Genomic DNA, 7,412 nt, shown 5'->3' with positions numbered 1-7,412 from the left:
ACTTGCTCCATGTGTAGTGAAACTTGTTCAGTTTCTCTCTTACTCTCTTTCTCCTATTGTAAATGATGGGATTATTGAAGAAAGTACAGGTTTGTAAGTTACCTACGTAGACAAGGCTCTTGGGTCCTGCTTTTCTTGTTCACCTGAAACTACCATCCTTATTCAGATCATACATTATATTCTTAGCTAAGATATACTGATCAGTAATCATTTAATCAAGTATGCACAGTAATGTGATATTCCTTGTCTTTTACCTCCATCTTTCTGTGGATCTGTGCCATGTATATAAGTACATACTGTTTCTTCAGTATGACTTGACTTCTATAGAGAATATTTATATTTGCTGTATTAGCCCCATCTGGTGAATTCTAACTGCACTGCAAACCAGACAGACTTCATGCTGAACTCCCACGTTCCAGCTCTAAGGTAAGTGGTGGGACATACAAGGAGACCCACATTCCTTTCTCTCTTTGTCACAGTAGCAATAATGCGAGCACCAAGAAGGAATCCTCATTAGTAGAGCATTCACATCGTTTCTAAGCTTTTCTTCTGTTAAATGGATTCATCTTGCAAGTTATGGTGCTGCTATCTTAATTTGTGTTCACAAATATGAACAGTCCTAAAATGCACTTTAGCCATTCACAAACAGATGTATCCTTCTTTTCTTCGAGTGCTCTTAGAGCTGAGATAATGTGTGACAAAGCAGAGTCTGTTCATCTATCTCCACTGCTTCAGCAGAAGGTTTAGTTTTAAGTATATTTCTTGGACACAGTTGTGATCCACTTTGTGTATCTGAGAAGGGATGACAGCCATCAGTGGGTTCCTTTCAGAGGTCCTGGGCAGCCTGGTCTCAGCGATCCTCCCTGAGCAGGGGGGTGGGATGAGATGATCTCCAACACATTTCTTTCTGTCCTTAATTATTCTGTGATTCTGTAAGTTTAGCTTTTTACAGAATGATATATATTTATGATATATATTTATGCAAGACTGATGTAAGTCAACAGTATTTTTAATAGTAGCATTTTATATACCTGCTGTAGGCATAAACGTTGTTTTGAAGTGCAGAGTCAGGATGTTTGTTTCTAGATAACAAATGAGGAGGCTGCTTGCTTCTAACATATGGGTTAGTAAACCCAGTCAGCCTTTGATATACAGTATATCAGACAAATGCATGCTAAGTACTTGTCCAACTGGAAGTCTGACTTGCTCTGTGCTTAATAAGTCTTATTCAGTTTCCCTTTACACTCCCTCTCCCACTGCATGTCTAAAGCAAGTGATGGACTTTTAAAAATAAGTGTGACTTGAAGGTTATCTGCATAGACTGCAGAAAAATGAGTGATAACAGTCAATCTTTTACTGCTAGACCTAGCTGATGAAGATTAGTTGCTCTGCTAAGGCAAGTTGAAATGTGATTACAGTAGGTTTCTTTCCATCAATTCCCTTGGAAAATTCAAACATAATCTTATAATATTCTAAATCATTCTAGGTAGCCTAAACCAGAACGTGTTCCATTTCTTGTCTTCTCACAGCTGTGGCTGGAGAGAACTGTGGACAAAATAGCATTCGCTACTGGTGAGATGTAAGGCTCTCACAGCCTTTGTTCAAAAAAGGTGAATATAGGAGACTTTAAATATACCTTAAATAGGAACATTAAATATAAACATATCCTAGAAGGGAACTCTACACATTTAGATACTTTCAGAGGTAGTTACCTTTAAATGAGCAACAGGAGGGATTTTACTGTGTGGTGTGTCCCTTCAGTAAAATGTGTTTCCTTGCAGTCTTATTCTAACTTGAATGGAATATTCATTATAGCAGCTAGGCCACTGTTTCTTATTCTCCCCCAAAATCTCACGTGTTCATTAAATTCAATTACATCAGAGCATTCCAACACAGGTTATGTTTCTGCTAAGGGAGACTGAGAAGAATCTCCAATGTCTATTTTTCTGTCATAACTGTAAAATTTAAACTCTGTAATGTCCCAAAATGGAAATAGGAAGTTAATTAGTGGTAATAAGCCAAATCACATGATTACTTTCCTTGCTCTATGACATAACCTGACTACATAAAAAAGCTTGCTAAATTCCTCCTGATTAAACAATTATTCATCTTATGCTGCCTTTACCTTAAGCAAGAAATTAGAAATCAGAGAATGCAAGTCCAAAATATAAGGTATTAATAATACATCTGTAACAATAATTATGCTTTTCTGTCTTTCACTCTCAAAACATACACCCAAAATTATTTGTATTTTTTCAGTCAGTGTAAAAAGTCGTATGCCACAGTCGAGTTTGTATGTATATACACACAGTGAGTTCTCAGTCCTGTTTACCCATATTAGCACTAAACCTGCACAAACTCAAGATCAGCCAGTGGATGAAAAGAGAAAGACATTTGCCTTCCAGGCTGCAGTAGATGCTCATCAACACTTTCTACTTCAAAAAGGAAAATTTGGGGGGGAGCCACTTTGCAATGTATTGGATGCATTTAATTGAGATATTATTGTGACTCAGCTGGTAAAATACAGCTGAGTTCCTATGTATAGCCTGAGAACGCTCAAACCTTCTGATTTTGTTCTGGTTTCTGAACAAAATCAGACTTGTGGCCCTTACTGATCTAGACTAGCTGGGTCCTGGGCAGGTCCAACTCAGTGAGCACAACTGTATTCTCACCATCATGTAGTCAGGACAACTCAAGCTGACTCCATCACTGCTGTGAATTCTGGCACTAAAACTTTCATAGAAAAAATTATTGTGCTGATAGCTCCGGGACTGCTCTATTTGAGTTTTGATTCTTCTCTGCCTTCCTGACTACAAATGTGCTGGGGTCACAAAGCAAAATGATAGGCAGTATGTATATCACCTTCAGTGCAAGGCTCTCTTGCTGTCATTGTTAATAATGATAAATGACTGTGAATTGAATTCACTGTTCTCCGTCTAGTGGCTCATTAATGCCAAGTTTGTTGCAAAACAGCAAATGGGAGCACAGGTGCACAACAGAACAGTAGTTTTAACTTTAGCAACAAATTTTGCTGGGTAATAACCACTGACTGAAATTCATATAGCAAAATAATAAAGATAGAATCACACATTACAACACTGCTGCATTTCAGTTTTACTAAGTCTACCATCTAAAGAAAAAGGTCAAGCCAATGAACTTCTGCCTATCAGATCATTTTTGACGTGTGTGTGTTGCTGTATACTGCTGTACTTCATCAAGATTTCTGAGGGAAAGTGAAATGCTGTACTATCTGTAGTTGTTACGTTTATTGCATCACAGAATAGGTGTACAGCATCAGTTCATCATTCTCAGGGATATTGTCATAGAATTCATAGTAAGAGAATCTTGATCCTTAATTTCAGAAAGAGTTCACTGTTTGGCCACCTGCACCTACTAAAACTTTCAGATTTCATTCAGGGCATACCTCTGTGCTGCATAACAGAGATTATCTTGAATCCTAAGGAAGACCAAAGACGACATTTGGAAGAAAGGCAAATCAAAAAAATTGTGAAGGAGCATTCTCAATTCATCAGCTATCCAATTACACTCTTTGTAAGTGTCTTGTTTGAGATGCTAATAGTACACACTTGGAAACACTAGTTGAATACCTAATGTCCTTGCAGCATTCCCACATGCTACTAGTAGAGCAGTAACTAAGCTGTCTTTGTACTGTTAGTGTTAATGTTTACAAGAAAGATTCTATATTATGTTCGTGATAGTTCCTGGATTTTTCTTCCTAATGATCACTTTAAGACAATTATCTATACATTTATACTTTTTACCATTCTATCCATATACTGATCTTGTCACTTCACAACTCAGAGGATATCTTATAAAATTAACATTAATGCTGGTGAGTATAGTCAGACACAGCTGGTACTTTTGTTAAAATCTGGACTATTTGACAATGAAAATACAGATTTGTAGCTGAACATCCTAATTATGCGGGTAAAGTAATAAACTTTGAATATATATTTTATACTGATATACCATAGAGCTGTACATTTATGGCCAAAGAAGTCTGGTTGACACTGACCAGTTGACACTGACTGTAGTAATTATGTCTTTTAAGCAGAAAGTTTATAGTTTTAGCTCCAAAACTGACAAAAGATGAGCAGAAAGCAATTTAGAAAAACATTCTGAATACCAGGTGTGTCAGTATTATTTTTCATGAATGAACTCCATGAAAATACAAAGTGGGGTTGGAAATGCTTCTCATATGACCTATAATGACCCATAGTCCTAAAAAAGCATTGACATGCAGGGAAGTCAGTGAAGATGGAAATAACATGCAAGTTAAAGAACAGAACAGGGATGCGAATGCAGAGGTTTCTAGTGAAAATAACAGCCCACTGTAATTTTCCATCTCAGACAACTAAGGAGAATGTAGCCAAATCATTATGGTTATATTTGATATATACTCAAAACTGCATTTCTATCAGATAAACAAGGTTGAAAAAGTTCTACAGAACTACGGGTAAGGGACAGATACTTCATTTTGACCAAATGATCTGAGGAAATACAATTTTAGGTAATCCATTAGAAAGAACAGCTATGGCCTGGAAAAGAAAAAAGATGAAAAATCTCTACTATCCCAATCCTTCTTGCAACTCACATTTGTAGATCTACTCTAAAAGCAAGGCACAGAATATGCATTTGATCATCAATTTTTTATATTTTTATTTTATAATAAGAACTGTTCTGGTTAAAGTGAACTTGCCATTTTTATTTTAAATACTAGACAAATTTTTAAAGTAACTTAAATTTAACAAAACAAACTTACTTTCACTATTCCAGACATATCTAATCCAGATAATGTGGAGATATAGATTACCTGGCCATTCAGAATCTGAAATGATTCTTTTTTTTAGTAGTCGCTGGGATAAAAAAAAAGAGTCAGAACTATCTACTGACAAGTACCAACCAGCACTGCTCTGATTTACAAATAACCTGGTGACTTCTAATAACTCTAGTCTGTCCTACTTTTATAATGTAAGGCACTGTAGAGCAGCTGCATTATATGACATTCATATTAACTGGCTAAGAATACCCTCGGCTCATCTGACTGCAAAGCAGGATTTCAGTATAAATGGCAAAGTTACTGCAGGAGATTTGCCTCACTGTGGCAGGAAACATCACTTTGAAAGAGATGAAAACTGACTTTCCCTGTAATTCACCATGCCTGTTTCCTGTAGCATAGCCTACAGATAAATTTATGTGTGATTAATCAAGTACTCATACAGTTCTTGACAAAATTTCTCAAAGTTCCTATTCATAGTCAGCTTTAATCAAGATTATTGTACTGCTGCTTCTTTTCTTTTTTGTTTTTTTCCATTCTTTGGAGAGAAAGCTGAGATTCAGGGCTGTCCTGTTTCACTCTTTCCCCCTAAGAAAGGCGTCTTTTGATCTGACAGAAGAAAAATAACATTAAACCGCACATAAACAGAGTGTTCATCATGGGCAGATGTGAAGACTTAACCCATTATTATCTGCAAGTAGTCCATAATTTTATAATCTTTTTTTTTTTTAAGAGTATCTGCAATAAAATGGAAGCTCCAAGTCTGAAATGTGAAAAAACAAAACTATCAACCAAGAGCTACCTCCCAGATGCTGTAACAAATTTAAATCAGTTTTCCTTAAAAGAATAGAATGATACTAAAGATGATATCCTAAGTCTGAAATACTAAAAAGAATCAATTTTATGGACTTCAGTTTTAAATGCTAACAGTGTCCCTTGTGGAACTGATCTTGCACATTTTTAAAATTTCTGTCATTTCTCAAAGCTTTGTTGAAACTTGCATCTAAACTATAACGTGCTGTCATACTGAATCCAGTTTTTATAATCTGAATATGTACAGGGAAAAAGTATCAGGTTATTTCCATAATTCTTGATAAGGCTCTGTTGTTTTTCCAGTAGTGTGACTTTCCCACCACTACAACTTTTGAATATCTTCATGGAAGTCCAGAATTTTGTCCGAAGCTTCTCAGCCAAAGCACCTGCTCTCTGGAAGAGGTTTTTTTTCTCCAAGTTTTTTCTCCTGAGTTAGGATCTATTGCAACTTTGACCCATAAATGGAAATAAAAATAAAAATAAAAATCTTAACTGTAGCTATATTAAAGCTACAGCTGTGACCATACCTCCTGTTACAAAGCTAACATTTCTGATTGCATATTGCTTTAAAGGTGTTCTGATGGTTATGGCATTCTACTGTCATTCTCTATGTAAATATATGTACTGCTTTTTTTTTTTCTCATGCTGGACAAAGACAACACACATTTTAGAAAACAGGTACTGCAGTCCTCTTACAGTGCTCTTAAAGAGCAGAAACAGATGGTGGAAAGAAGCACTTGTAACCCTGTGGAAGAATGTCCTTTGTCTCTGTGTTTTCATAGGTATAACTCTAGATTTGTATGTGTAGTTACAGCTAGAAAGTGCATCATTATGCACCAGTTCTGGGAAGGTGTAAATCATAATATGGATATATGGTGTAAATCTCCAATACAGCATTTCTTTTTCCAGTCATAATGGAATGCAAAGACAAACCTAAAATATTAAATTATACTGATTAAAGTCTACTTATTTTGTAAGAAACAGCATATAAAGTAATGTATGTTAAGATTAGACAATTATGCTGAGGTCTTTCCACATTCCATGCTCATTCTCTCAGCCTTTCTATGCAGCTCTGAGCTTTTATAAGTTATGCTTGGCGTGTATTAGCACTGGAAATGCTGACTCGTGTTATAACCAATGTATTCTTGAACAGTACAAGTTCCCTCAGAATTCCTTCTGAGAGCAACAACTGACTGTTATCATACTCTTACCACGTACTTCAAAAGCCATACAAGAATGATGCCCGTTTCCATACATGTTGCCCTTGTTCCATACAATTATTGCTGCCATCTACAGTTCAGAAGCATGACAACATTTTAGGAAGTTATTTTCTTCTCTGCCTTTTAAGAACCCTTCCACTACAAAAATATGAAAGTGATGATTGATATTATTTCTGATACAAATCACTTCTTTTGAGACCTAACGATCATCTCCCAATAAGGCATGAGAAAGTAGGAAATAAGAGCCTGATGAATAGTTTTAAGAAAGCATGGTGTTTTGCTCAGCCAGCAATCCCTAGCCAGCTTTGCATCTCATTATGATAACGCAGGTTTTACATGCATAATTCCATGTGTTAAAGAAATCCAGACACACATTTCCACATCTTTCTACTTATGTCAGTTTTCTGAAACCTACTATATAGGCGATTTCAATGCTGCAGTTTTGTTTTCTGTAAGTAAAAACCCTGAAGCACTGAGATAACATGACAAATCTGTCTCAGAAATCAGAATTAATTTCAGAAGCACTAAGACTACAACATCAAGCACTCAAGGATTAGTTAAATGCCAGAATTAAAATTCTC

The sequence above is a fragment of the Meleagris gallopavo genome, chromosome 5 (assembly GCF_905368555.1).
Source record: "Meleagris gallopavo chromosome 5, MGAL_WU_HG_1.1, whole genome shotgun sequence".
NCBI lineage: Eukaryota > Metazoa > Chordata > Aves > Galliformes > Phasianidae > Meleagris > Meleagris gallopavo.
Note: the sequence above shows the minus strand (reverse complement) of the source record.